The sequence below is a fragment of the Neovison vison genome, chromosome 2 (genome assembly GCF_020171115.1).
Source record: "Neovison vison isolate M4711 chromosome 2, ASM_NN_V1, whole genome shotgun sequence".
Classification (NCBI taxonomy): Eukaryota; Metazoa; Chordata; class Mammalia; order Carnivora; family Mustelidae; genus Neogale; species Neogale vison.
This window is the reverse complement of record NC_058092.1, coordinates 46,728,958-46,755,482: the sequence shown is the minus strand read 5'-3', so window position 1 is coordinate 46,755,482 and position 26,525 is coordinate 46,728,958. Positions and strand designations below refer to the sequence as shown.

The 26,525-nt window shown below is 43.2% G+C and overlaps 1 protein-coding gene across 2 annotated transcripts in view; it reads left to right on the top strand.

Moving 5' to 3' along the window:
- DAB1 (DAB adaptor protein 1) overlaps nt 1-26,525 on the top strand; it is a 591,361-nt gene that overhangs the window by 181,786 nt on the left and 383,050 nt on the right. Inside the window, exon 1 of one of the 2 annotated variants that reach the window (XM_044238332.1) lies at nt 10,757-10,888. The exons of the other annotated variant lie outside the window; for it this stretch is intronic. The gene's annotated coding sequence lies outside the window, so the exon portion shown is untranslated. Of the gene's footprint in view, nt 1-10,756; nt 10,889-26,525 lie in introns of those variants that run through there. 2 annotated transcript variants of the gene reach the window in all.

Below are 26,525 nucleotides of genomic sequence, written 5' to 3'. Positions count from 1 at the left end.
ATGTGTGTGTGTGTATGTATGCTGAAAAATAGAGATGACAGGAGTACCTACTTCACACGGTTGCTGGAAGGATTAAATAAGACATTTACAAATACAGGTGACCAAATGACTTTCTCGTTCATTATTTGCCTTATCTTAACAATATCCAAGAAATTAGCTGAGGGCATCCAGTCTAAGAAATGAAATTCCTGAGGCCTGGTGTGGCTATTAGCCAAAGGAAATGCCAAACCAAAGCCTCATGATTCCAAGTTCTATCTGCCTCTCTTTCCACTATACTGTGCCGCTGCTTAATGAGATCCCCAGCTCTCTATCTTTTCGCCTTGCAGATAACAGGAACCACACTGAAGGAACTGCACATGCAAATTATTATGAGCACGAAAACAGGTAATTATTATTTTTTACATTCGCATCATCACAGATGATCTTTGCATTAGACATCCTTTAGCAATGAATGACTGCACCAGAGGGCTTGTGGTTCATTCAGACAGTCATTAATTTTAAATAAGAAATTCATTTACTGTCACTCATGTTGCTTAAACAATGCGAAGCAAAGAACGACTACAGAGCCATCTTAGATTATAAGGGCTGGGATGGAAGCTGGAAATCACCTAGCCCAGCCTTCTGATTTACATATGAGCAAAATGAGGGTCAGCATGAGGAAGGTGACACAATTAATTAGTGGCAGAGCTGAGACTAAACCCATTTTCTTTATTCTCTACTCAAGTCTTGCCATTAAGGCATGATTGCTGGTCATCTGACTCCTATTTAGTTAGGAATTCCCTGATTGTTTTAAAACACATTGAGGACATAGGACGGAGAGACACTTAACGTGCTAAAGGTTCCAAAGTGAAAATATATTAAGAATCTTTCATAAATTCCCTTGTGCTATATTAATTTTATCTCATTTATTTCTACAATGTACTTGTGGGGAGAAAAACGGGTATCTGTCTGTACTGAATGGACTCATTTGAGTCCTGCCAGTGTAAAGGTATGAAGGAAAAACATTTTACATTAAAACAGAACAAATTGCTTATGGTAACTATTGCATAATGAAGGAACACAATGAAGAATTACAGTTCAAATTACTTATCAGGTCTCTTCCATTTTCTAAGTTTTTAAAGTAGAAAATTGCACAGTATAATTACAGTAAGTTAATTTGCATTCATATTACAATTCAGTGAGCAATTACATTCTTTTTATTTTAAAAAAATATTTTATAAAGTGTGATTTCCATCAGTACATTTCCAGGAAAGAGTGGTGACTTTTTCCTTGTGAGGTTTTCATACACATTCAACCACACAGCCTAGACCTTCCAGTTGAGAGTTTTATATAGACTTTATCATCTTTCTGGGACAGGAGAGAAGAGAACCACTTGAAGTGTAACTGTGGTTTTGGAGTTTTTTGAGAACTCTTCAAGGAATCATCAACTCTCGGGTTTTCAAAGGACAACTTAAAAGTCTTATTGCTCAAGATTCCATTCCTCCATTCACTTCCACAATCTGAAGCTTAAATTTGTCTATCCCATTTCTGCTAAACCATCATCCAACCTACATTTGATTAACTCCTGTGCCAGGAAATCCTTTACCTTCTGGTGATACCCACAGCATTGCTGGACAGTACTTTCATTTTGTGTGTGGGGGGTGGTGGGGGGACTCTATTTTGGCCGAACCATTCTTGCATTAATGCACTTTAAAGGATACTTAGATGAAACAAGAGAGGGAGACAAACCATAAGAGACACTTAATCTCAGGAAACAAACTGAAGGTTCCTGGAGGGGATGGGGGTGGGAGGGATGGGGTGGTTGTCGGATGGACATTGGGGAGGGTAGGTGCTGTGCTGAGTGCTGAGAATTGGGTAAGACTGATGAATCACAGACCTGTACCCCTGAAACAAATAATACATGATATGTTAATTTTTTAAAAGGGATACTTAAAACACACACACACACTCATTCATTGCTTTGGTCGTGCCTTACATAACATAGAGCACTCTTTTTGTTGAGATATAACATTTCATTTAGAACTTGCAACATTATCACAAACATCTGTGTTGGGCCATCATGGAGTGGTTCCCATGAGGACTGTGGGGTCTGATGGGCTGCTCCACTTTCTCTGCACTTGATCTCTTAAAATTTTTTAAAGGATGAAATTAACTTATATTGCAATGCATAGATCTTAAGAGTAATTTCGCCAGTTTTGGCAAATGTATTTGCATATGTAACCAACACTACATTTAAAAAAGAGTATATTCCATTATTCCAGGAAGTGCTTTGTGCCCCTTTCCAGACAGTCCCCCTCCAGAGGCAGCCAGTGTTCTGATTTTTCTTATCATACATTTAATTTGCCTGTTTTTGATCTTCCTATAGAAGGAATCATAATAATGTCTGGTTTCTTTCATTCAATATTTTTAATTTTTTATTTATTTTTTAAAAAGATTTTATTTATTTATTTGACAGACAGAGGTCACAAGTAGGCAGAGAGGCAGGCAGAGAGAGGAGGAAGCAGGCTCCCTGCTGAGCAGAGAGCCCAATGTGGGGCTCGATCCCAGGACTCTGGGATCATGACCTGAGCTGAAGGCAGAGGCTTTAACCCACTGAGCCACCCAGGTGCCCCTCGTTCAATATATTTTAAAGATTGGTCCATGTTGCTGTACTCATCAGTAGTCTATTTTCTTTCTTGCATAGTAGTGTTCCACTGTATGACTTATCCTCCTGTGGAAAGACATTTGTGTGGTTTCCACTTGGACCTATTATAAGTATGTAACTTTCTAGCATATGTGTTTGTTGTGTGTATGTGTGTGTATTATATATGCATGTATGTACTTATTTTATTTCTCAGAGGTAACATCTATAAATGCCCAAAGAGTAGATGTATCCTTAGCTCGATAAGTTTTCCAACATGGCAACACCAGTGTACACTTCCACTGGAAACATACGAGAGTTCTATGTCCTCACCAAAATTGAAAGTTGTCAGGCTTCCAAAATTTTAGCCATTTTAGTGGGTGTGAAGTGACATCTCATTATGGTTTATTTGCATATTCTTTATGATCAGAGATGACACACACCTTCTCGTGTGCCTATTGGCTATAGTCAATATATCTTTTTTTTTTTTTAAGCAAAGTGTCTGTTCAACCATTTTGTCCATTTTGATTAGGTTGCTTATCTTTTTATTATTAATTAATAGGATTTGTTTATATTTTCTGGATTTAAGCCCTTTGTCAGATATGTATTTTGAATATTTTCTCTGGGCTTGTAGTTTACCATTAGTTTCCTTAATACTGTCTTATGATCATCACATGTCATAAATTTTTATAAAGTCTAATTTATTATATTTTCTTTTATGGTTAATGAATTTTTTTCTAAGAAATCTGTGCATACCTAAAACCTGTGACGATCCTTTTATAGTTCTTTTCTAGAATCTTTACTATTTTAGTGATTGTATATTGTTCTATACATGTGGAGGGAAGGGATTGAGGTTAATTTTTTACCATATTTTTGTCCATTTGTTGCAATACCATACTTTAAAGACTTTTCTTTCCTCAATGCATTGCAATGACACCTTTGTAAAAAAAAATATATATATATATATAAAATATATATATATATTTCTGTTTCTCTATTCTGTTCCATTGATCACTTTATCTATCCCTAATGCTAAGACTGTACTGTCTTGATTATTGTAGCTTTATAGTAATTCTTGATATAAGGTAGGATAAGCTCTCTAATTTTGTTTTTCTTTCTCAGGATTGTTTTGGCTATTCTAAGTCTACATTCTCACATACATTTTAGAATTATCTTGTCAATCTCTTGAAAAAAATGTGGTGGGATTTTTTTGGGATTTTTGCTAAATGTGTAGTTAAATTTGGGGGAGAATTGACCTCAATGTTGAGTTTTGTAAACTGTGAACATGGTATGGTTTCCATTTATTTGAGTTTTCTTGAACTGTTTTCATCAAAAATTTGTAAGTTTTGGGCAGAAATCTGCATGATTTTTGTTCAATTTACTCCTACTTTGAGACACGTGTTTATAAATAGCATTTAAAATTTTCATTTTCCAATGGTCTAACTATGTAACTTTGGGAACGACTTAACCTGAGTTTATTTTAACCTATAAAATGTAAATTCATGTATTTCTCAGAACAAGGCTAAGTATAAAAATATACAAATAGTTTTTTGGTGTTCTTTAAGTATTAAATTAGATTAACACATAGAAAGTTCATAATACAATACATGGTATATTAGAATTCTTCTGGTCAAAAGTGAAAAAAAAAAAAAAAACAAAACTAACCCAAACTGATTTAAGTAATAGAGGGGATATTTTGGCTCGTATTGAAAAATCTGGGTGGGGGGATGGTAATCAGCTTTAGGCATGACTAAACCAACATTCTTCAACAGTTTCCTCATACATCTCTATTTTATCACATCTTAGTCTGTTTTCTTCTCTGTTAAGGATTTTCCTTTCCTTTCCTTTCCTTTTTTTAATTCTTCATTTAAGTAGTAGTTTAGTACTTCGTTTAAATAGTTCACATACACTGCGTCACCAGTTCCCTGCTTAGAATTTAGTGATTCTTCAGTTGCATATAACACCCAGGGCTCATTCCATCAAGTGCCCTCCTTAATGCCCATCGCCCAGTTATCCCCCACCCCAACCTTCCCTTTAGCAACCCTCAGTTTGTTTCCTAGAGTTCAGAGTCTCTTATGGTTTGCCTTCCTCTCTATTTTCACCTTACTTTTCCTTCCCTTTGTCTGTATTATCTGTTTTGTTCCCTCAGTTCCACATATGAGTAACTGACTTATCTCACTTTGCATAATATCCTCTAGCTCTATCCACATTGTTGCAAATGGCAAGTTTTCAGTCTTTTGATGGCTGAGTAATATTCCTTTGTATTTATATCCCACATCTTCTTTATCCCTTCATCCTTTGATGGACATCTGGGTTCTTTGCATATTTTGGCCCTTATGGACATTGCTGCTAAAAGTATTGGAGTGCATGTGCCCCTTTGAATCACTATGTTTGTATCCTTTGGGTAAATACCTACTAGTGCATTTGCTGGGTCATAGAGTAGCTCTATTTTTAAATTTTTGAGGAACCTCCGTACTGTTTTCCAGAGTGGCTGCACCGGTCTACATTCCCACCAACAGGTAAGAGGGTTCCTCTTTCTCCACATCCTCACCAATGCCTGTTTTTTTCCTGACTTATTCATTTTAGCCATTCTGACTCGTGTGAGGTAGTATCTTATTGTGGTTTTGATCTGTGTTTTCCTGATCTCTGAAGGCTTTTCTTATGGAATGGGTTCTTAGAGCTACAGGCTTACCATCTTTCCAGTTTCTGGAACAGCAGTAAGGAGAAAGCATTTTCCCTAGTTGCTCTAGCAAAAGTACACGGGTCTATTGGACCATCCCTGAATTGTGGCCAATTGATGTGTTGCACCTGTCTATCTCTGGAGTTCAGGGTTGGGTCAACTCTCCCAAAACTAAATGGAAACCAAATCACTGAGTGGAGGAAATGATTCCCCAACAAAATCTGAGTGGTGTTTACCAATGAAGGGGGAAATGGCTGCAGAGAAGCCAAAAAACCAAGTATCTGTCATAACTTGAACATTATAGCAACAAACTACATGGCACTGTATCCCTTGGCATTATGATTCTTCCCTGCTCTCATACTCTGTAGGCTCCGGGAACTTGGTCTTCCTGATAGCTTCCAGGCTCCTCCTATTTTCAAGCACTAATATCCACTTACGCTCCATTTTATGAGTGAAAAAAAAAATTGGGATTTGTGTTGGAACATAAGAGCCTTTTGATGATCGTTTCAGCTCTGCGCTTTGTTTCTACTATGCATTTAGCCAAAAAGAGCAGATTGGTGGCATAAATACAATTGTAGTGCTGCTAGTCCCCTCCACACCCTCCTTGGAGAAATAAAAGGAAGGCTATTTATAGCAACTGTAAACCAGAGTCAAGTTTAGTCATAATACTGCCACACAACCTTTCCCTGGAATCAAGAAAGGCCAGCATCATAAAAGAAAGGAGACTTCTGTTTTGATGAAGACTTACAGATATTTCTTTTCTTTTTTAATCTTCAGAAGAAAAATGGCAATTGGACATCTTGCTTGAGTCCAGGGTGTGTAAGAAACATATCTGAAATGTGGCTATTGTAAGGATTGCAAAATATTTTTTCTTGCTTTATAAAAAATCTGAGCCCTTTCACAGTAAATTCCAAAGTCCTTAATATGGCAAACAAGAGCCTTTAAAATTTGTTTACGTTGCTTCCCTCTATATAGTTAACTATATCCATTCCCCTCCACCCTCATGAGAGAATTTGCCCATTCTCTTTTCTTGGCCTGAAATACCTTTCCCTGCTTCATTTGGTTATTCCTCATCTTTCGAGACGATATCACTTCATTCATGAAGTCTTCCTAACATCCTACTCTGTGTTAAATGCCCCTATCTGATATTCTCCTAGCATGCTGTACTTAACACTACCATAGCATGGATCAGAATTCAGCATAATGATGTATGGCCTTTGTGTGCCTCTGAGTTGTTTGAGAACGAATTTTGTTTTTGTTTTGTTTGTTTTTTGTTTTCTTTCTTTGCCAATGCCAAGCATTGTGCCTGGTATGGAGTAAACAATCAGCAAACACTTCTTCTTCTTCTTCTTCTTCTTCTTCTTCTTCTTTTTTAAAAAGATTTTATTTATTTATTTGAGAGACGGAGATCACAAGTAGGCAGAGAAGCAGGCAGAGAGAGAGGAGGAAGCAGGGTCCCCACTGAGCAGAGAGCCCAATGCAGGGCTTGATCCCAGGACCCTGAGATCATGACCTGAGCCAAAGGCAGAGGCTTTAACCCGCTGAGCCACCCAGGAGCCCCTCAGCAAACACTTCTTGAGTAAAGGAATAGAATCTTAGTGTTAACATGAACTTGAATGAAAGGCCTGTGCAAGACTCATTTTCTTTAGGTATTAACTTTTGAAATTTTGTGCATTCTATATACTAGTATACTTTGAGCACATGATGTCTCTAGCTGGGTGGAAATGTTCCTACTGAGCATTAGTCAAAATTTTATTAATTTGAGAGCTTTATATATATAGAATATTAGTGTATTCCTGGCATATGCAAGCACTAGAAACTATTTAACAAACAGCAGCTATGTAATAATTTGTGTTTGAAACCCCCAGAGCTTATGGCCCGAAATTATTTATTTATTGGAAAAAATTATAGGAATAAACTAAATTTTAATAATATATACTACACAAAATGAGCTACCTTCCATTCCTTTCATAGGAGGAGTAATTTCTGTTAATTGAATTTATGATTTCTGACATTTGGTTTTACTTTTAATCCTGGGTCAGTTTCAAACAGTAACTCATACAGGCTGCTCCTCTGTGTAGCTCGAGAATCAGGTGCATTGGGATGAATTATGTGAAGTTCAATAAAACTCCTCTGTGCCCATCCACCTACCCATGCCCTTGCTTTTTTATTCAGTTGACTCACAGCTCCTAAAAGGCAGAGTCCGTTTCTGATTTATCATCATTCCCATTGCATAGCACAGAGCCCGATATATAAAAGGAACGCCATAGATGCTTGTTGATTTAAAATGAACTATTTTGGCATTATTCTAGGAGGAGAGCCAATGTTTACTAGGTGATTCCTTTGGTGCTAGCTGTGTCTACTGCATTATCTCTCTTAAGACCTGCTGTGATCTCATGAAGCAGGTAACACCATAGTAGAGTAGAGAATGTTGGAGTGCAGAAAGGTGAGTAGCTTGTCAAAGGTGATTCAGGCCCATCAGATTTCAAAGTGGGCAGTCTATCCAGTACATGTTAAAAGAGGTATTTCTCTCACTGGGCTGCCATGAAGATTAAATGAGTAAATATATGGAAAGCACTCCGCACAGTGCATGGAACACAATATACAATGCATACATCTTTGCTGTTCTTATTACTTTGCAGTTTCTCAGAGTAGATGGTAAAGAAATGTTTATTGATTTTTTTCTTTATGCCACATTTAGTAAAAAGGACATTGTTATGTAAAGAGAAGAAAAGAAAAACAACACCTTTTTAAGTATGTTCTTTCTTGATATGTTTACTACAATAACTCAAAATAGTGCTTTAAGACTTGGTTTGGGGTTTAACCCAGAAGAGTATTAGTGTCTTCACCAAGTCCTTGGTGAGCAGCTCGTGTGCACTTACTGTCTATATGTTACACTTTCTTCCAGCCTGGACTTGGGAACTGCTGTGGCTTATTGCCCCTGTTGGATGTAATGGGAATTTGCCCAGTTTCTGTAGCTGACCTTATTCAACATTGAATAGAGAGAGAGTTTTACTTGAACCTCTTCCATTTCTATTACTTGGCCAGCTCAGCGTCCTGATTCCCTTCAAAGTCTGTAATTGTAACACCCCTGGAAAACAGAAGGAGGTGGAGGGGGGAGGCAGTGAATGTTATATGCAGAGTCTTAAAATGCAGGTGAGTGGTTTTGATGTCCTGTGACTGTCCTCAAAGCATTGAGGAACTTCAGTGATTTTTGGTAGTCAATGAAAAGTTAGACCTGTGTTCGATTACCTTAGGTTTGACACTTGTCCCAGATGCCTATAGTGCCTAACAGTTCTTTTTTTTTTTAAAGATTTTATTTATTTACTTGACAGACAGAGATCGCAAGTAGGCAGAGAGGCAGGCAGAGAGAGAGGAGGAAGCAGGCTCCTGGCGGAGCAGAGAGCCCGATGCGGGACTCGATCCCTGGACCCTGGGATCATGACCTGAGCCAAAGGCAGAGGCTTTAACCCACTGGGCCACCCAGGCGCCCGTGCCTAACAGTTTTATGCACTCTCTCTTACTACTTCAACAATGTCTTCTCTGGTTTGTCCTGTTTTCTCTCTATGGAGTTCAGAACCTTGCAGTCTGTCTTTATAGAGGATGATACCGAAGTGTTTTATTAAATCTTAATAGAGTTGCCTGGTGAGCCTGAATTTCCTACTAAATGAATCATAAGCATTTGGTGGCAACTCTTCCCACTTTCTAGAACTTTAGAAAAGTTGGAGAGACTTGAGCCTTTCCCGAGTCCTCGCCTTTAGATGTGCTGGTCACATCCAGAAGTGCTAGAAACAGTAGTACCAAGGGTGACACCTCCCTCCCACCTTGCTGGGAGTTTCCTCTGATCAACTGTTCTCCCAAGATTGCATCCTGCCAATGACCTCACCAATTTTTTTGTCTCCATGTAAATTGCTATCTTTTCAGGAGGAGCATGACAGCCTCCCTTTGCTCGGGCTTCCATTTGTACAGAAGCTGTTATTACAGAATAAGTTTAATGGGTCGTGAATTTTGTGCAGAAAGGGAGGGTCTCTCGATGACTTTGTATGTACCAGCTATGGACGTATTGGCTCCACAAGGAGTACATTAGGCTAAATATTTTTAGCCCATTGACTCTGAGGGTAATAACCCTAAATGCTTCATTAAATTTTCATGGGTGAGTGACAGAAGCTATGAGGGGGGAAAAAAAACACAACCAAAACCCAAACCTGCCACATTAGCTTTATTATTACACAGCTGGACGACAGAAGTGTGGCCCCTCAAAAGAATAAAAAATCAACTTTTTGAGGAACTGTTGCCTGTCTTTTCTTCCCTTTCTCGGCCCTGTTCCCAATAGGCAGTCCTTAATCAGATTTTTTCTCTCTCCCACACCTGGCATTCCGGCGTCTGGAGACAGGTTATACCACACCAGACATTTACTGGAGTTGAACCCCATCTCCGGGTACAAGACTTTCAGACCAACACAGTCTTTTCTGCAACTTGGTAGCTCTTTGTAAACTAGGACCAGAAGGAGGGGAGCAACTGTTTACTGGCTGGGGCCTTCTCCCGTGCAGGCCGCGACCTGAATCTGCAGATTGTCTTCTCCCGAGCATTCTAAGAAAGCGAGTGGGGCGAGCAGTCCAGCCCGCATACCCTCAGGGGCTTGAGTCCCATCCTAGGACTGAGGGCAACGTGAGCGATGCAAGCCTTCTCCAGGCGAGCCTTCGTGGAGACGCGGGGCTGCCTAACCAGGGTTGGCCGCTGGGAACTAGCGCCCCCTCCCGCGAAGGGGCGAGGGGGCAGCCGGCCCTCGCCGAACCCGCCTCTGGTTTTCACTCGCCGGCACTCTACCCTTGGGAGCGCGCGAGAAGTTTGGAGGCTTGGATATAAAAGAGTAGACCCTAGGGGAAAATGAGGCAGGTCGGGAGGGCGCTGCTGCTGGTGGGGACGGTGGCGAAAAACACTGGCTACTTTGTGAAAGCCGAGGCTGGGAGCTTTGACCCTTTCCCTCCCTCACCCGCTCGGCGCGATGCGGTTGGGGAGGAGACCCCACGCCCTCGGCTCCGCTCGCCTCCGTCTGCATCGGGATGCGGAGTGAGCGCAGGGGCTCCAGAGGCGCGACCGCGAACCGCGGCGCCCCCGCTCGCTCGTTCGCTCCCTCTGCCTCCTCCACCCCGCCGCCGCCGCGACTCGGCTAAGCTCTCGGAGCGCGCTCAGGCGGCGCGGAAAGCGTCCGGGCGGGAGCGGGGGCGGGTGTCGGAGCCGGAGCGCCGAGGCCCCGGGCGAGGGCGCGCCGCGGGCGGGCGGCCGGGCGACCAGTCGGCGGGGAGGCAGCGAGGGGAGCCGGCAGGTGAGCTACGTCGCCGGGCGCCGGGCGGGAGCGGGGGCGGACGGGGAGGGGGCCGCGGGAAGAGGCGGGGCTGCGCGCGCGGCGGTCTCCTCCCCCGGCGCTGACGCGGGCCCGTGGCTCCCGGGGAGGATGGACCCTGCGCGGCGCTCGCCGGGGCTTCCCCGGGCTGGAGAGCGCGCCTGAGTGCCGTTGCCCGCCGGGCATGGGGAGCCGCTTCCTGCGCGGCTGCGACAGCGGAGGAGGATGCTGTCCGCGAGCGGAGGTGAGGCGCGGCCGGGGCGAGCGCAGCTCCGAGTTCAGCGCCAGCAGGTGCCGGGGACAGGGGGGAAGCCCTCGCTGGGGCCCCGGGCGCCGAGGAGGGCTCCTGGGGCGCCCGTCGTGGGAGTTTGGTTGGGGGTGTTGCGGGGATGGCGACTACAGTTTTCCGCCCGCTCCCTCCTCTTGCTGGGGGAAAAGGAGCGACCTCTGCTCCTTCCTCCTGGCTCTCCCTCACCACCCCGAGTCTCCTTACTTCTGACCGCGCGCGTCTTCTTTCCAGACGTCCTCACCCCAAACACTCGTCTCTCTCCGAGAACCCCTGCTCCCTCCCCCCTGCCGCGAACCCGGTTCTATCCACCTCGGAGCCCTCCCTTCCCCTCCAAAACCTCCCCATTACTCCGGAGCCCATCTCCCGGACTCTCGAGCGGCTTCCCGTGGCCGGACCCTCTTCCCCACTCCTCTGTAGAGCTACGGCTCTGCCCGCAACTGTCGAACAAGCGGGTTTCTCCTATAACCCCTGCCTTTTCGCAAACACCCTCAGAGCTGGACCCCGCTTTTCTCCGGACCCAAGCCGTTCCCGAGTCCTCCGTCGACTCCGTTCTGTGCTGCTCCCCGCTCTGTCCTGAATTCTCCAGGCTCCCCGCAGCCCTGGTGGCTCTCCTCCCTGGCCCGCCCCCTTGGTTTCGGCTCCGGACTGGATGCTGTGCCTGGGAACCAGAGCTCAGGGCTTTTGTTTCTGTTTTTGCTTGCTTTCTTTTTCTTTTTTCTTTTTTTCTCCTATTGGGGAAACTTTAAAATCCCCGTGGTTCGTCTCCTAAAAAAAAGCCCTAACCGGAGGGCTCAACCGCCGAGAGAATCTGGACGCAGGGAGACAGAGATGGGGGAGATCGTGTCGCTCGTCCGAAGGGAGCCATGGGATGAGTGCACAAAGTAAATTTCAAAACGGAGGTGGTTGCTGCTGCCGGGACTCTCCTTCCTCGGCTGATTCCGTCCCGCGGAGTATTACTGTGACCCCAGGTGGGAGGGCGCGTCTTTTCTCTGCACTTTTTAAGGCGCCTGTCTCCCCCCCCCCCCGCAGCCCCCCCACCCCCTTGGTGGTGCTGGTGACCGGACGGGGGTGGGGGAAGAGCGAGTCGGCACAGGGGAAATCTGCTTGGAGAGGCTGATGCCACTTGGCTCCTGCGTTGCTTGCTCCCGGACCCGCCAGATTGTGTATGTTTCACTCTAAACTACCCGCCACCCCCAACTGCATCACACAAGTCTTCATTGTTGGGGGTCTGCCTGGGCACTTCCGCCTGGGCTGGGAGAGTCTGAAGGAATGGGATGGGGGTGGGGAGGCCGGGGGCGCTCGGCAAACGAACGCTGGCTGAAGCCGGAGGCTCGGCCGCGGCGGGCGGAGCGGAGAGCGCCCCGGCGCGGGCATCCGTGCGCTCCCGCGACTGTCGGCGAGCGTGGTTGCGTGCCCGCGTGGGTCGGTGCTTGGCGGGTACGTTTGGAGACCCGGGCACGCCTGGAGTTAGATCCTTTAGGAAGAGCCGCGAGTGGAAAGCTTGAGGAAGCGAGTGCGTCTTTTGCTGTCCCGGCGCTGGGCGGTCGGGCGAGCGAGTCCTCCGAGGCGGATGCTACTAAGACGCTCCAGCGAGTTACCGGGACCGGAGCGAGAATCCGCTCTCGCGTCTCCCGCCCTCCTGCTCCCCTCCTGCTGACCGGTTCCACGCACTTTCACAGGGTTGATGGTTTTTGAATAAAGACCTTGTGGGGGTTCCGCTGATACTTCATAACACTTAACATGTTTTCAAGTAATTATATAAATTAAAGGTGGCTTACGTTCAGAACCCCCTAATTATCCGGTTCACGTTTGTACATTTATGTGCCAATTATAGGTCTTCAGGAAATCCATAAAATTATAAACCATTCCCACCCCCTGAATTAGCGCGCATTGTTTTTATTATCTCAACGATGAGTGATTCTGGTTGGAATCCTGAGTTGAACAGGCGAGAAGATAGATGTGCGGGAGGGTGGGGGGGGGAGGGGGAGAAGAGCTGGGCTGGAGTAGGGACACTTAACGGCAACCCCCTCCCCCACCTCTCTCACTTCCTATCCTGGCAGGGCTTGGTGACAATTCTGGAATCTGAAAGGGATCAAAGATTTTCTTGATTTCCTATTGAGAAGGGCAACCTAATCAGAGCTGTGTAAAAGTCAACTTCTAAGCAATCAGAAATTGTCTGCTGATGTCCTTGATTGAAACCCCAGCATTCAAATGGAGTATTGAAGAACTCACAGACATAGCTTTTGAAGTGCTATTGTTCTTTTCTATACACAGAGGCCCTCATAAAGGTTTAGGAAGTTCAAAATGCAGTGATTTGAAAGACTGACATTGTAACTATTTGGCGACGCTGAGGGGATCGGCAGGGATGAGAGCAGAGGCCGAGGTGGGAAGTGCAAACGTATTGCTACAGTCTTCTTGGGAGCAGTGCCGCTATCAAGTGGGAATTCAGTTCTAAGCATCAAGTTGGCAATTAAATCTCTTCCTAAAGCAGATTTAGAGGATGATTTTTACTAGGTTTTTTCTTTTTTTTTTTTTCCCCTTGGTGGTTTGCTTAAGGTCTGAATAGGCATATCTGAAACATTTAATCATGTTCATTGTATTCAACAATAAAATCTGAATAAAAATTACTTATTGTTGATGAAGCTCATCTCACAAGCTGTTTCACAGTATGTTTCATTTACAAGACACACCATTGTAGGAGGCTGCAGGGAAGAGATGCCATCACTTATTGTTCTTGTTCTCTTCCCCAGGCCAGAGAGGAATCTGCTGCTTCACTCCCCTCTGCCCTCCAAAGTCATTTCCCTTAAAGGGATGGGGGGTTGGCTTGGTACCTGATAGGACCCTTCCTAAAAATGGCATTTGGTGGATATAAGGATGCCTGGAGCCACCCTCCAGGCAGATGAAGAATCTAACTGAAGCAGCATTTCATTTTGATAATTCACTCAAGTCAAACATTTTGGTTTTTGCAGGCATTTAATCCCTCTCTCAAACTAATAAAGCTAACAAAGCAAGAAAATCACAGTTTATATCTTTTAGATGGCACTTTAAAAAATTGCCTACATTGAAGTCTGTTGTCAGGAACTTTCAGTGTTATTTAGGGCTTACTGTGAGGAAGAGTGTGCACTGGGTGAGTTAAGTAATTGAGGATAAGTGTCCTGACCTCTCCAAACCTCTGTTTCATTATTTGCAAAACAAGGACGGTATTATTTACATTGTATGTTCTTCGAGCAATTTGATAGGGAAAGCTATCTCATTGGGCCCTTTGACAGATAACAGGATTTCAGGGGAATGGTAACTTTTGGTCATAGGTTGGAGTCCTGCTAAGGAGAGAGGATATTTGGCATTGGAAGGCCAGGATGGAATCCTGACTTTGTGATGTTTGGTAAATCACCTCTTCTATTAAAAAAAAAAAAAAAAAAAAAAAAAAAAAGGATAGTTTACCTTTTTGGAGCACTTACTAAGAGGTACCCTTTTAAACACTTTGCATTCATTAGTTTATTTAATCTTTAAATAACCATGAATAATCTTTGAATAACCATAGGTTGATAGTTGTATTTTCATTCCCCTTTGATTGATAAAGAAACCAGTTACCACAGAGATAGTAACTGGTCCAAGGTCACAAAACCAGTAAGGTATAGAACTAGGGTTTGTTTATTTACTAATTTATTTAGAGAGAGTGCGCATGAGCAGGGAGGGGCAGCGGGCAAGGGAGGAGGAGACAATCTTAAGAAGGCCCCATTATCAGCATGGAGCCCCATGTGGGCCTCATCTTTACAATCCGGAGATCAGGACCTGAGCCAAAATCAAGAGTTGCCAGTAACTAACTGAGCCACCCAGGTGCCCCTAGAACTGGGATTTAAATCCAGGCTTTCTGGTTCCTGGGCCTGTGTGGCAGCACACCGCTGCTCTGTGTGGAGGGGTGATCCCAGCTATCTCTTGTGGTGGCTGTAAAACTTAAGGGAATCATGGAATAGACTTCTGGCAGGAGCAAGTGACAGGTTTTTCCCAAGGCTCAGATGCTAAAACAAAATGAGTATTGTGTTATCAACAGGGCATTGGGCTGATGGTAGACATTTTGAACACTTGGGACTTCATGATAGGTATTGGTCAGTATGGTCACATCTGTCTGTGCTGTCAAAGTATTCTTTAAGTTGGTATTCAGAAATTGCATTACTGCTGTTGTCTGTTACCAACTGTGATAAGCTGAGATTCTTAAAATTAAAAGGTGGCATAACAGGTAGTTAGAAGTCTGGACTTGGGTGCTAGAGTGCCTGAGTTCAGACCCTAGTTCCTCCAGCCCTGCCAGCGGTACCCACCACCTATGTCTGTGAAGACAATTATAGGAATTAACACCAAGTGCTTGGAACAGCAGTGAGTATATAATGTTACTTAGCTATATGTGTTACCTTTCAAATGAAAGCCAGATTCTTCCCTTTCATAATACAAAGGTCTCTGTCATTGATATCCCAAGGCTTAAGTATCCTAACAGTATGTTTTTGTTTTTATTCTTTTCCTAAACAGGAGATAGGGAGAAAGAGATATAGTTCAGGATTTCAGAGAAAGGTTTTGTTGTTGTTGGCTTTTGTTTTTGTTTTTGTTTTTTTAGTTTATTGGAAATATTTCCTTGAATATTTATCTTCTTTGTGAAAGGAATTGGGAAGTACACATAATGCTAAACTCTCTATGGACTTGTTCTTTTCAGAAACTGTTTTGAGGAAAATAAAATGACTGATTGATTGGATTCTAGTACTAGGATAGTCAATTCTTCCCATTTACAGATTGGAAAACAAGTCAGATTGAAGGAAACATATAAACATAATGGCTGAGAGACACCATTGGAACCCAGAATTCTTGGGCTTCTTGTCCACTGCTTTTTCCTCTGGACCAGATTGCCTCCCATACCAGGATAGAGAAGTAGCCTGAAGTATAAACAAACCTTGAAGGAAAGGGAGTGTTGCCAGACTAGGAGCAGGAGCCAGTCAGATGTTCTGTACTGAAAATATGTCCAATAGGAAAAGAAAACCCCTCTTCTTGTAAGTACACTTATACCCATGAAAACTGGCACTAAAAATCTATGAAATGCATGTCAGGATATGAACCCATGTTACACACACACACACACACACACACACACACCAGTTGATGACTTGAACACCTCCCTTAGGTTGGAGAGCAAATGAACAAATGATTGGTTTTCTTTTTCTGTGAGATGCTCTTTGTGTTTTTCTTCCACTTAGTTCTCAGATATGGGAAGGTTTTGGTTCAGGAATCATAAAACTCCTCCAGCTTCTATTTCATGAAATATGCAGCATATACTATTGGAGAGAAATTGCCAGCTTGCTTTTATTATTATTATTATTATTATTATTATTTGAGCCCAACATATAACCAATCTACAATGCCAGTGGGGGATTCTCGTAAAGAGAAAGGAAAACAGAAATAAAATTTTTGCTGAATAAAACAACTCACAGCCAAAATGATACAAGTTTTGTGATGGCCAAGATGGGTTGTTTAGGGGATAAAAATGAGAGGAGGGCAGTCCCAGACAGATGAGACCGTTCAGGGTGAACCCCAGTCCCTGTCGACCACCTACAGTGAGCCTTGCAAAATAGTCAACTTGGTATATTGGCTCCAAGATTCAATTTCTGACTCTCACTGTTGGTCAGTGTCTCTGGTTCTTGCCTGGACAACTGTGATCTGTTGGTCCATCAGTTAGTTTTCCTTTCCCCCTCTTTTCCTCCTCTTGTTTTTGTCTCAGAGTTTGTTTCGCTTTCAGTCTTTGGATCGGTTTGTATCTCTTCTTGTTAGTGTCACTTTTGCTAGTAAAGACTGAAAATTTACAAATATGTCTTTGAGACTATCTGGGAAATGGAGGAAGCTAACTCACGGAATGCACATAGACATCACTTCCATGCCTATTTAACGCATACTTGCCTGAGCACCTAGTTTGTGTCTGGCTCTGGCTTTGTGCCTGGCATTATGAACAGTACCATGAGCGAGGGTGCAGTCTCTGCCGTCTAGGCATTCTGCCTCATGCATAAATTACTGCCACAGTGTGAGATACGGTACAGAAAATATCTGCATGGCACTAGAAGCTTCCAGAAGAGTAATTGATTACATCTAAAGAAAGGAAAAGGAGGGGAAAGCTTCAAAGAGGAGATTGCATTTCAGCTGGAAGCTGAAGGTTGACCAAGAATTTCTCAGGTCTTGAAGGCATCCATACTGGGAGAACTGTGTGGGTAAAGATCGGTGGGCATGAAGGTTCGTCATTGGTTTGGAGACAGGCAAAGTTGGGTGTGGCTGTAGTGTACAATATGTGACTGAAATGGATTATTTTGTAGAGCATTTTCCAGATTGTGTTCCAAGAAACACTAGGGTTCCCCAAGATAGTTATGAGTATTTTAAAAGAATGAACATACAGAAGGAAAAAAATTCTGTGCCCCCAAAAGTTTGAAGAGCATTGAAAAACATAACTCACTCTTGCTAAGACATGGTATTTACTGACATATTAAAACTTCAGTAAGAAGTAAAAGCAAGCAAGCAAGCAGGAAAGCTCATTGAAATCATTAAGATCTAAACTTACTTGCCAGAGGCCCCCTGATTTCAAGGGGCCCTTTTTAAAAAGTGTCTTATGAGATAGAGTGGGGAATGTGTTTGTAGGTTATCACTTATGATTTTTACAAAAAGGAGTTGATTTTTTTTTAAAGATTTTATTTATTTGACAGAGATCACAAGTAGGCAAAGAGGCAGGTTGGGGGGGGGCAGTTGGAAGCAGGCTCCCTGCCGAGTAGGGAGCCAGATGTGGGGCTCCATCCCAGGACCCTGAGATCATGACCTGAGCTGAAGGCAGAAGCTTTAGCCCACTGAGCCACCCAGGCACCCCAAAAGGAGTTAATTTTATCATAAAAGTAATATGTGTGATTTGAAATATAGTATAGTATATGTGAGACATACAAAAAAGTATAAAAATAGAGTAAAAGTATGTTTAAAGAAAAAAAAGCAGCGCAAAAAAGTTGAGAACACTCAGCTTAAGAAATAAAGCCATGTAAATACAGTTGAAGCCTTCTTTCCCTGATCATATCTCCTTCCCTTCTGCCAGAGGTAACCACCATCCTAAATTTGGTGTTTATGATTCCATATAATTCTTTTGAATATTCTTTTTAGAAGACAAAAAATTCCTTTGAATTCTCATTCAGTTTCTAGCTTGTCACTACAGAGATAATAAAGAAGTTGTTGTTCTGTCCAGGAATTGTTGTTCTGTACCTGGAATAAAGGACATTTATAAGCTCTTCAGAAGAAGAACTATGGCTTCTCTTTTTAACAGTATTCGGAATGTAGTAGATGCTCAATAAATTTCTGCTGAATTGAATTTAACTAAATGTGTGTATTCTCATGGGGTATATTAAGTTCACGTGGTAATGAAGATTGGGGAAAAGTAATTATTTTTCATTAACAGTATTGAAATTCTTTGTGATCAGAGATCTTGAAAACTTTTTTTGTTTCATTTTTGTTTTGTTTTGTTTTGTAATCTGGATCTGTAAGCGAATAGTAACAGCTACTGACTATAAGTCCTTTTCATGTTTTCTTGACATCTTTTGGAATCATTAATGATAACTACTTGCCCAAATCTGCAATATTAAAATAGGTGATTCAGTAAAACAGCTATCTACTTCCATTACAGGAAAAATAACTCCAAGTGCTTTCAATCAGAAAGGATATTTATAAATTACAATGTAATTACTCAGTACCCAGACATCAAGTACTTTGAAGGTTTATACTTAGGGCCCCAAGAAATAACTTACTGTCAGTAGCAGGGTGTGACCTTAGGTACAGTCATGCCAACACAAGCATCTCTCTTGATATATGTAAGGGACATCTTGAAAAAGCTCCATCTGAAACTTATGTCATATTTGGGAGACATTTCCTTTTATGTTATTCTAGCCTGTATTCCTGAATTACTCCTGTTTACATGTCAGCATGCAGTGAGTATTGGAATATTGCTGAGGGATACATGGTAGAAAGAATAAAAGGATGAATAAAGTGGGAGACCCGTAGTCTCAGTGGGGGGAGACTTTTTCTTGGTACGAAATCGTGGTTGTATGGGAGATGGTAGCTTAGTTTTTCCCATGGGGCTGGACGTTGATCATGGCTGACAATCCACTCCCATGATTTTCTTCCTCTGATTTCACCAGTACTGATTTCTCTGAGTAATTTTGAGAGCAGGAGTAAAATTCCAAGAGATAGAATGAGGATCAGCTTTGGGTTCGAATGACCATCAACAATGCTTCAACAATGCAGACAGCGCACGGAGGGTCAGGAAGAAATGCCGTAGACTGCCATGCCCACATGATTGCCTACAGATGCCCATAGGCTAGGATGACGGCACATGGTGGTGCTTGTCTTGAATTGGAGGACACATTCTGAGCGGAATTATATGCATGCTCACAAAAGTTCTAAATATAGAACACAACCATTCAGACATTAAAATTAAACCAGAAGTGCTGGTAATCCACTTGTGGATGGAGTCAAAGATGGGCCAACCATATGCTGAATCTGAGCTCTGGTATGTATTGTTAGAACATAGTGAATGCAAAAAGGTTACTGTAATTTATTCCTTTGGGAAACTGAATAGATTTATAGGCTACATAGAAGTTGGAGTCTTGCCAACCTTCTGCTATCTAACTTAGTAATTTTAATGTGGTTGAATTTATCAATCTTTTCTTTTATGGTTAGTACTTTTTATGTCTTATTTAAGAAAATCTTTTTTTTTTTTAAATCCTGATGTCCTAAAGATATTCTCCTTTATTATCTTCTAAAAGTTTTATTGTTTTGCCTTTCACATTAAGTTCTGTAATCCACACGGAGAGAGAGAGTGTGTGTATGGTGTGAGGTAGCAATTTATTTTATTCCTAATTTTCTTCTGTATAGAAAAGCGTCATCGAGGCACTTAGGGTCAGTTTCTAAGTGTATATTTTGTCTACTCTTTGTCCAGACCACATTTCTTTATTATTATAACTTTATAATAAATCTTGGTATTTGGCAGGAGAGATCCCCATAATGTCCTTCTTCAGAAGTGTCTTGGTGTTTTTTCTTTTTTGGCTTTTTATCTTCATATTCATTTTATACTTTCAAAGTTACACAAAAATACTCTGGAGATTTGATTGGAGTTACATTGAATTTATAGTCTAATTCGGGGAGATGATATCATTATGATACTGAGTCCTTCCAGCCATAAACATGCTACCTCTCTCCATTTTTTTTGTTCCTAATGTCTTTCAATACAGACTGTAATTTTCTTTGTAAAGTTATGCACTCTTACTAGATTTATTTCTGGGTGCTTTATGTTTCTGTAGTTGCTATTATAAATGCTATCTCTAAAAACTATATTTTCTAATTATGTATTAGTTTTCATCATATCCCACCTGTATTTCTTGCTCTGGGTGGTAGGGGATTAGGAAGGAAGGGAAAAAATTTGGTGCTCACTGACTGCTTACAAAGTGTTAGGTGCCTAGCTCAGTTGGTTAAGCGTAGTACTCTTGATTTCAGTTCAGGTCATAATCTCAGGGTTGTGAGATCGAGTCCTGCATCAGGCTCAGTGCTGGGTATGGAACCTGCTTAAGAGTCACCGCCCCCCCCAACACAAAAATTACTAGGTGTCTTGCATGCTCTCATTTGATGTCCAGAACAACCTCCATCCTCCTTCACAGATGGACAGAGCAGGGGATGCCCTTTGTCCCAGTGGCCCAGTGGGAATGCAGAAGTGAGGAATGGAGTGCCGAGGACTTAATCAAACCCCGTAATAGTCATTCATCTTGTTCCAGTGGCAGGGTCTTTGAAGGATGTCTCTAGTTGTGGAGTGTGTGGTAAAGCAACAAACTTCACTGGTTAGACACTCTGTTTTGTCTGAGTAACATGACCTGGGGCCAGTCTGGCTCCTGATACACTGGTCTGGCATTTCAGGCCAGCCATAGTCATCCGGCCCCTGAGGGCCAAAGTTTGGCCAGTAGCTATGGTGTGGTTTGACTTTCCAGGCACATCTCAGGTCAGTGAATGTTGCTGCTACCTCCAGCAGCCACTGATCTAGGAAAATGAAAAGGTGTTTCGGGTCATCAAGCTGAGTGGGAATAGAGATCCAGGTCTCCTGTACCCACGTTGGTATTCTTCCCACCTCCCCACCTCCCCACCTTGACTTACCATCCTCAAGTATATTGTGTTGATCATGTGAAAGACTGAAGCATTTTTTTATTTGAGGAATCACCATTATGCATAGACATTATAACATATCTGCAAAAATGGGGACAGCAGGACAGACGTCTACCTATGGCCCGAGGGACGATGATTATTTGCCAATTGCTATCCTTCTCTCTCTGTTGCTGTCTCTCTGTGTCTTTCTCTGGAATTCTTTTTTTTTTTTTTTAAAGATTTTATTCATTTATTTGACAGAAAGAGAGATCACAAGTAGGTAGAGAGGCAGGCAGAGGCGGGGCGGAAGCAGACTTCCCACTGAGCAGAGAGCCCAATATGGGATTCAATCCCAGGACCCCAAGACCATGACCCGAGCTGAAGGCAGAGGCTTAACCACTGAGCCACCCAGGCGCCCCTCTGGAATTCTTTATGTTATTAACTATTTCATAAACCCACTCCCAGTCACATTTTTCCCATTCAAATATTATTTATATTTTAGGACCTAGAGGAGATACTCATTTCTCTCCAGAAGTTATGCCTAGGATATTGGTGTGGATAAAATTTTAAAATTTTCCTCTCTCCTTGCTTATTGGGGTACCTTTCTCCTTTTTCTCACATTGTGTCATCATGTTTCATTGTATTTTCTGGGGTGAAGATAATACATGTCTTACTAATTTAGGTTGATGTAAAAAAAGGGTGTCATTTTAAGGCAAAATTATGGGACTGAGAAGCTGATCACTTGGTTACCCTGATAACACTCCATATTTTCTCTTTGCTCTCCATGGGTTCATAGGAGTGGGTCATATATCATTCTGTATACATTTGACTGCTCCAAATGTTTCAGTGGAGAGAGAAGTCTTGATTCCAGTAGCCATAAGTTAATGTGGCTGGGAGGAAGGTTGGGAGAATGGACTGACATTGTCCTTTTTTAAAAATAAAAAAGCATGAGTCATTCAGCATAGGCTCAGGCAAGTTTGATGCCTCCCTGTGCCTGCCTTTCCCAGGCATGTGTATCATTCTCAGGCTTCTGGAGCCTCAGACTCTATTAAACACCATACTTCATTATGTCCTATGTTGTTCGGCTCCATGTCTGTTTCGATTCCGCTAAAGATTGAGAGTTTCTGAAGGGCCGTGTTGACTTGTCTTCCACGCCTCAGAGGCTTAGCTTTTCAAGGAAGTTCACCCTGGATTCTTGCTCCTTCTGGTTTATGGTACCTACCACAGTTACTTTGCAGTAGAGAGAAGATTGTCCTGTCTCTTTAGTGAACTATTTTGAATCTTGGAAACAAAATAAGGGCTTTCTGTTGTAATTTTAAATGTTTCCTTTTGGGACCAGTCCTTGGCTCCTTTTATGCCCAAACTGTGCATTTCCTGCCCTGTCCTCTCTCCTTCCCTCCTTAACCTTGCTTCCTTTTTTTTTCTTGTTTTGTTTTGTCCTTCCCCTTTCATCAAATCAAAGAAATTGCATGAAATCAACAACCACAAAAGGTCTTAAAGGTCTGTAGTGTGATTTTTGTTCCTCCTCATAGTTGCCCTCCCACGCTATCCCATCCAACCTCCCTTGCTGAACTGAGAGAGGGACCCCTGGCATTGAATCTCTATCTTGCCGTGGGGGAGCTACGTCCGTGCCAGGTGCCCTGGTGAGTAGAACAGTGACAGTCCCTTTTCTGCAGTTCCCAAATCTAGAAGACTCTGAAAAGTCCCAGTATTTTTTATAATTCATTGAATGGCAAGACCCGATCTGATCTCAATGGACACGACACTACTTATCATGTCTGTTGATCTGCCTGAGTGTGAACAGTCATACCTATGGCTTGAGAGGTATTGATGAACTTGATTATGGAGGGAGGAGCCTAAGCTAGGGGTGGTCCAGATACCTAAAAGCTAAGTGTGTGACAAGCAACATGCGACATGCTGCCTTTCTAAACTGCAGAATAAAATCTGCATTCCGAACACATCAGACCTGGGAAGTTTGGATTGTGAACCTGTGTTTCAACACGACAGAGGGGGAAGGAGTGGAAACGTGGCCTGATCATAGGCAGCTCTGGGCCAGTGCTCCTGGTAAGCAGTACAGCCATTCCGGGATCACCGAATGCCAGAGCGGGGTTCCTCGGTAGCCTGGCCTAACAGCCCACTCAGTCTATAGATGGGGAGACTTCGTTGAGGTTGGGGAGCTGGCCCATGTGTCGTGGGGTCACCAAGGGCTTCTCAGTGGAGCTGCTACTGCTTGGGTTCCCTTTGCAGTCCATGCTGCTTTAGGTCTGAAGCTTTGGTGACTTCCAACGTTGAAGTGTCAGAATGAAGGAAGCCAGCTGGTGAGTGAACATACAGGTAAATCTGCCCTCCAACTGTGATCCTTATTCTTTTGTAGCATTTCACATAGACACACACATTTGCACACCCACACACACGTACTCACACTCATGCACAAACTATTCAGCTTCTGATCTTACCAGACAGACAGGATGGGTGTCACCATTCCCATTTTCCAGACCATTAGACCAAGGTTTGAGCAATAACTAGGTCCATGGCCATGGGCAAGTCCCTGAACGCTTGGAGCCTCCACTGGAAAATGAATTCTTACTCATGCTTTTGTTCTAATTGTTCAGCCACAATCAGACCCACAGGGAGAGCAGCAACGCAATTAGAACAGTGCCTGGTGCCCATCGACCATTCCTTTCTTCCTCACCCCTCCACCTTCAGACAAGTAAAGTAGATTACGTGAAGCCACACAGCTATTCCCTTTGAAAAGGCAGGCTTCAATATCATGAAGAGCATTTAGTAGTTGACTGATGACAGACCTCTTCTCTCTGTGCCTCTGCTTGCTTGCTTGCTTGCTTTCCTGGCTTTAAGAAGAGGGGCTTGAAGAAATGCCACCATGTGCTAATTTTCTCTTTCTCTCCTTGGAAACTGGGTCACAGTTGCCTGTGACCTTTGTGGCCCCTATTGTCTTCACAGACCCTATTGTCTTCACACATCTGGATACGCACAGGTTGTTATTTTGTTTACTCCATATCCGACTGGAGTGGAAACAACCAGATCACAAATACAATTTGCTGCAGAGAGCAACTTTATTTCTTGTCAGCACACATGGGACTTGACTTATCATAATTCACGGTACATGGGCATAATAAAATATTTTCTTTTTCTGAGTATTTTGCAAGATTAATAAGGCTGCATTCTTAGGGAAAGTTTATTAATCCATAACTTATAGAAAACTCCAGAGGAAGAAGATATGAGATATGTCCTGTAGGTAAAGACGTCAGCATTGAATTATGCGTCCGTTATTCAACTAGCTCTCTGCCAGGTGTAGTGCAGGTTGCTGGTAGGGATAGCAACTCTCCCTTGGATGTGATCTAAACCAGCAGTTGTCTTCATTTTGTTTTCAAATTGGGACGGTGTGAAAAAGGAGGCGGCAGCCCATTGAGTAATCGCAGTCCTTGGGATGCCGGTCCCTTCAGCCCCTTTGGTGGCCCTGCAGTGACATTAGACACAGAGGCATGCATTTGGACCCTGGCTGCCTTGCCTCAGGCTGTGTGCCCTGGGTCTCTGCTCTCTTAGCAAATGGAGATGGTGTGCTGCTGGCAAGGGTGGTAGCAATGATGAGGGTGATGGTGAGGAGGATAGTTACCTCTGTGTCCATTACAAGGGGTAATGGCTTACGGGGAAGTAGTCTGTGCTCTGTCCTGTCACTCATTTACCCAGTATTCACTGTGCCCTTGCAGGGTATTGGCACAATGGTGGGCTCCGTGGAAATGGCCACAAAAGATAGGCTTTCTTCTCAAGGTCGAGGATTGGTGTGTGAAGCCCAGATACACAGATGACAACACAGTGGCTAAATACAACAACAACAAAAAGTAGAATTAGGGGCACCTAGGTGGCTCAGTGTGTTTAGCCTCTGCCTTCCTCTCAGGTCGTGACCTCAGGGTTCTGTGATCGAGTCCCACATTGGGCTCTCTGCTCAGCAGGGAGCCTGCTTTCCCCCTTCTCTCTGCCTGCCTCTCTGCCTACTTGTGATCTCTCTCTGTCAAATAAATAAAATCTTAAAAAAAAAAAAGTAGAATTAGCTGAGAGATGAATTTTGCCAGCACCCAGCTAAGTAATTTGAAGGTGAACTGGGATTTGCTGATGGATCGTTCTTATGTAAATGTGTTTCAGAGATTGTGCTGGGTGAATGTGACAGCAGCTGTTGTCTACCAGGGAAGACACAAATCCACAAATGCATGGAGGAGGCACATTCTAGGTCAGGGGACCATGGTAAAGGTAGAGATGGGCACCTCCATGTATGGTGAGCCCTGAATGAGCTGGTATGAGCTGGCCAGAGCCGGGGAAGGGGAGGCCATGAAGGTAGTACCTGGTCGCCATGTTAGCCTTGCTTGTGGCCGGTGGTGAAACAGCCTTTTCCTTATGTGCCCTTCTGGGCAGGTCTCACCCTTCTCCTCTTCCCCCGGGTGAATGGGCAGTCTTAAGGAGAAATGGGGTTATATTTATTTAGGTGAAATGAGGATGGGTATGTGGCAGGTATGGTGTGTTTTAATGGTCTCTCAGTGGCCTCCTGTGACCATACCTGCAAGCCCTGGTGCCTACAAAGACCGTGAAGTTGACATTGCTGAATGAAACAATCCAGGGGAGGCATTGGGGGGCCCTGGGTTAGCTACTATTCAGCTTCAGCCAAGGGTTGCCATAAGAGAGTTCTAGACCAAAGTAGCCGTGTCTTCAGCTCTATTGAGAAAAGTTAGAAATTTTTGAAAAGACTTAATTATTTATTTATTTGCCAGATTGAGAGAGAGAGAGAGAGAGAGAGAGAGAGAAAGCACACGCGCGAACACAGGAGCAGGGAGAGTGGCAGGCAGAGGGAGAAGAACTGAGCAGGGAGCCTCATACAGGACTCGACTCCAGGACCCTGGGGTCATGACTTGAGCCAAAGACAGAGACTTAACTAACTGAGCCACCCAGGCATCCCCAAAAATCTGTTTTTTAAATGTGAAGTCCATCAGTTTAAAAATGTGGCACGAAATTAGTTATACAACAACAACAACAGAAAAATAACATTTGTAGGCTAAAGATATCCGGCTGATTTTGACTCATGAACCCCCTCATTGGTTGATTCTGGCCTGTTCTTGATAATTATTATGTTATGACTACATAGATCTCTCTCAAATGGAAGTTCAAAAAATATACCAAGGGGTAAATTGGGCCATTTTTAGTAAGGAAAAGTTTCTGCAAGACAGCTGGATGGTAGGAATTGGTCCTCGTTTATTTCTGTGTGTTTCCGCAGTTACCTCTTCTGTTGTTCTTGATTAAATGCTTCTGATACAGGGTAAACTTCGGTAAAACCGGCGTCCGTGGCAATCCCAGTGTGTTGCTCACTGTTTGCTGGGCAGCACTGAGGTTTATGTGTGTCTGA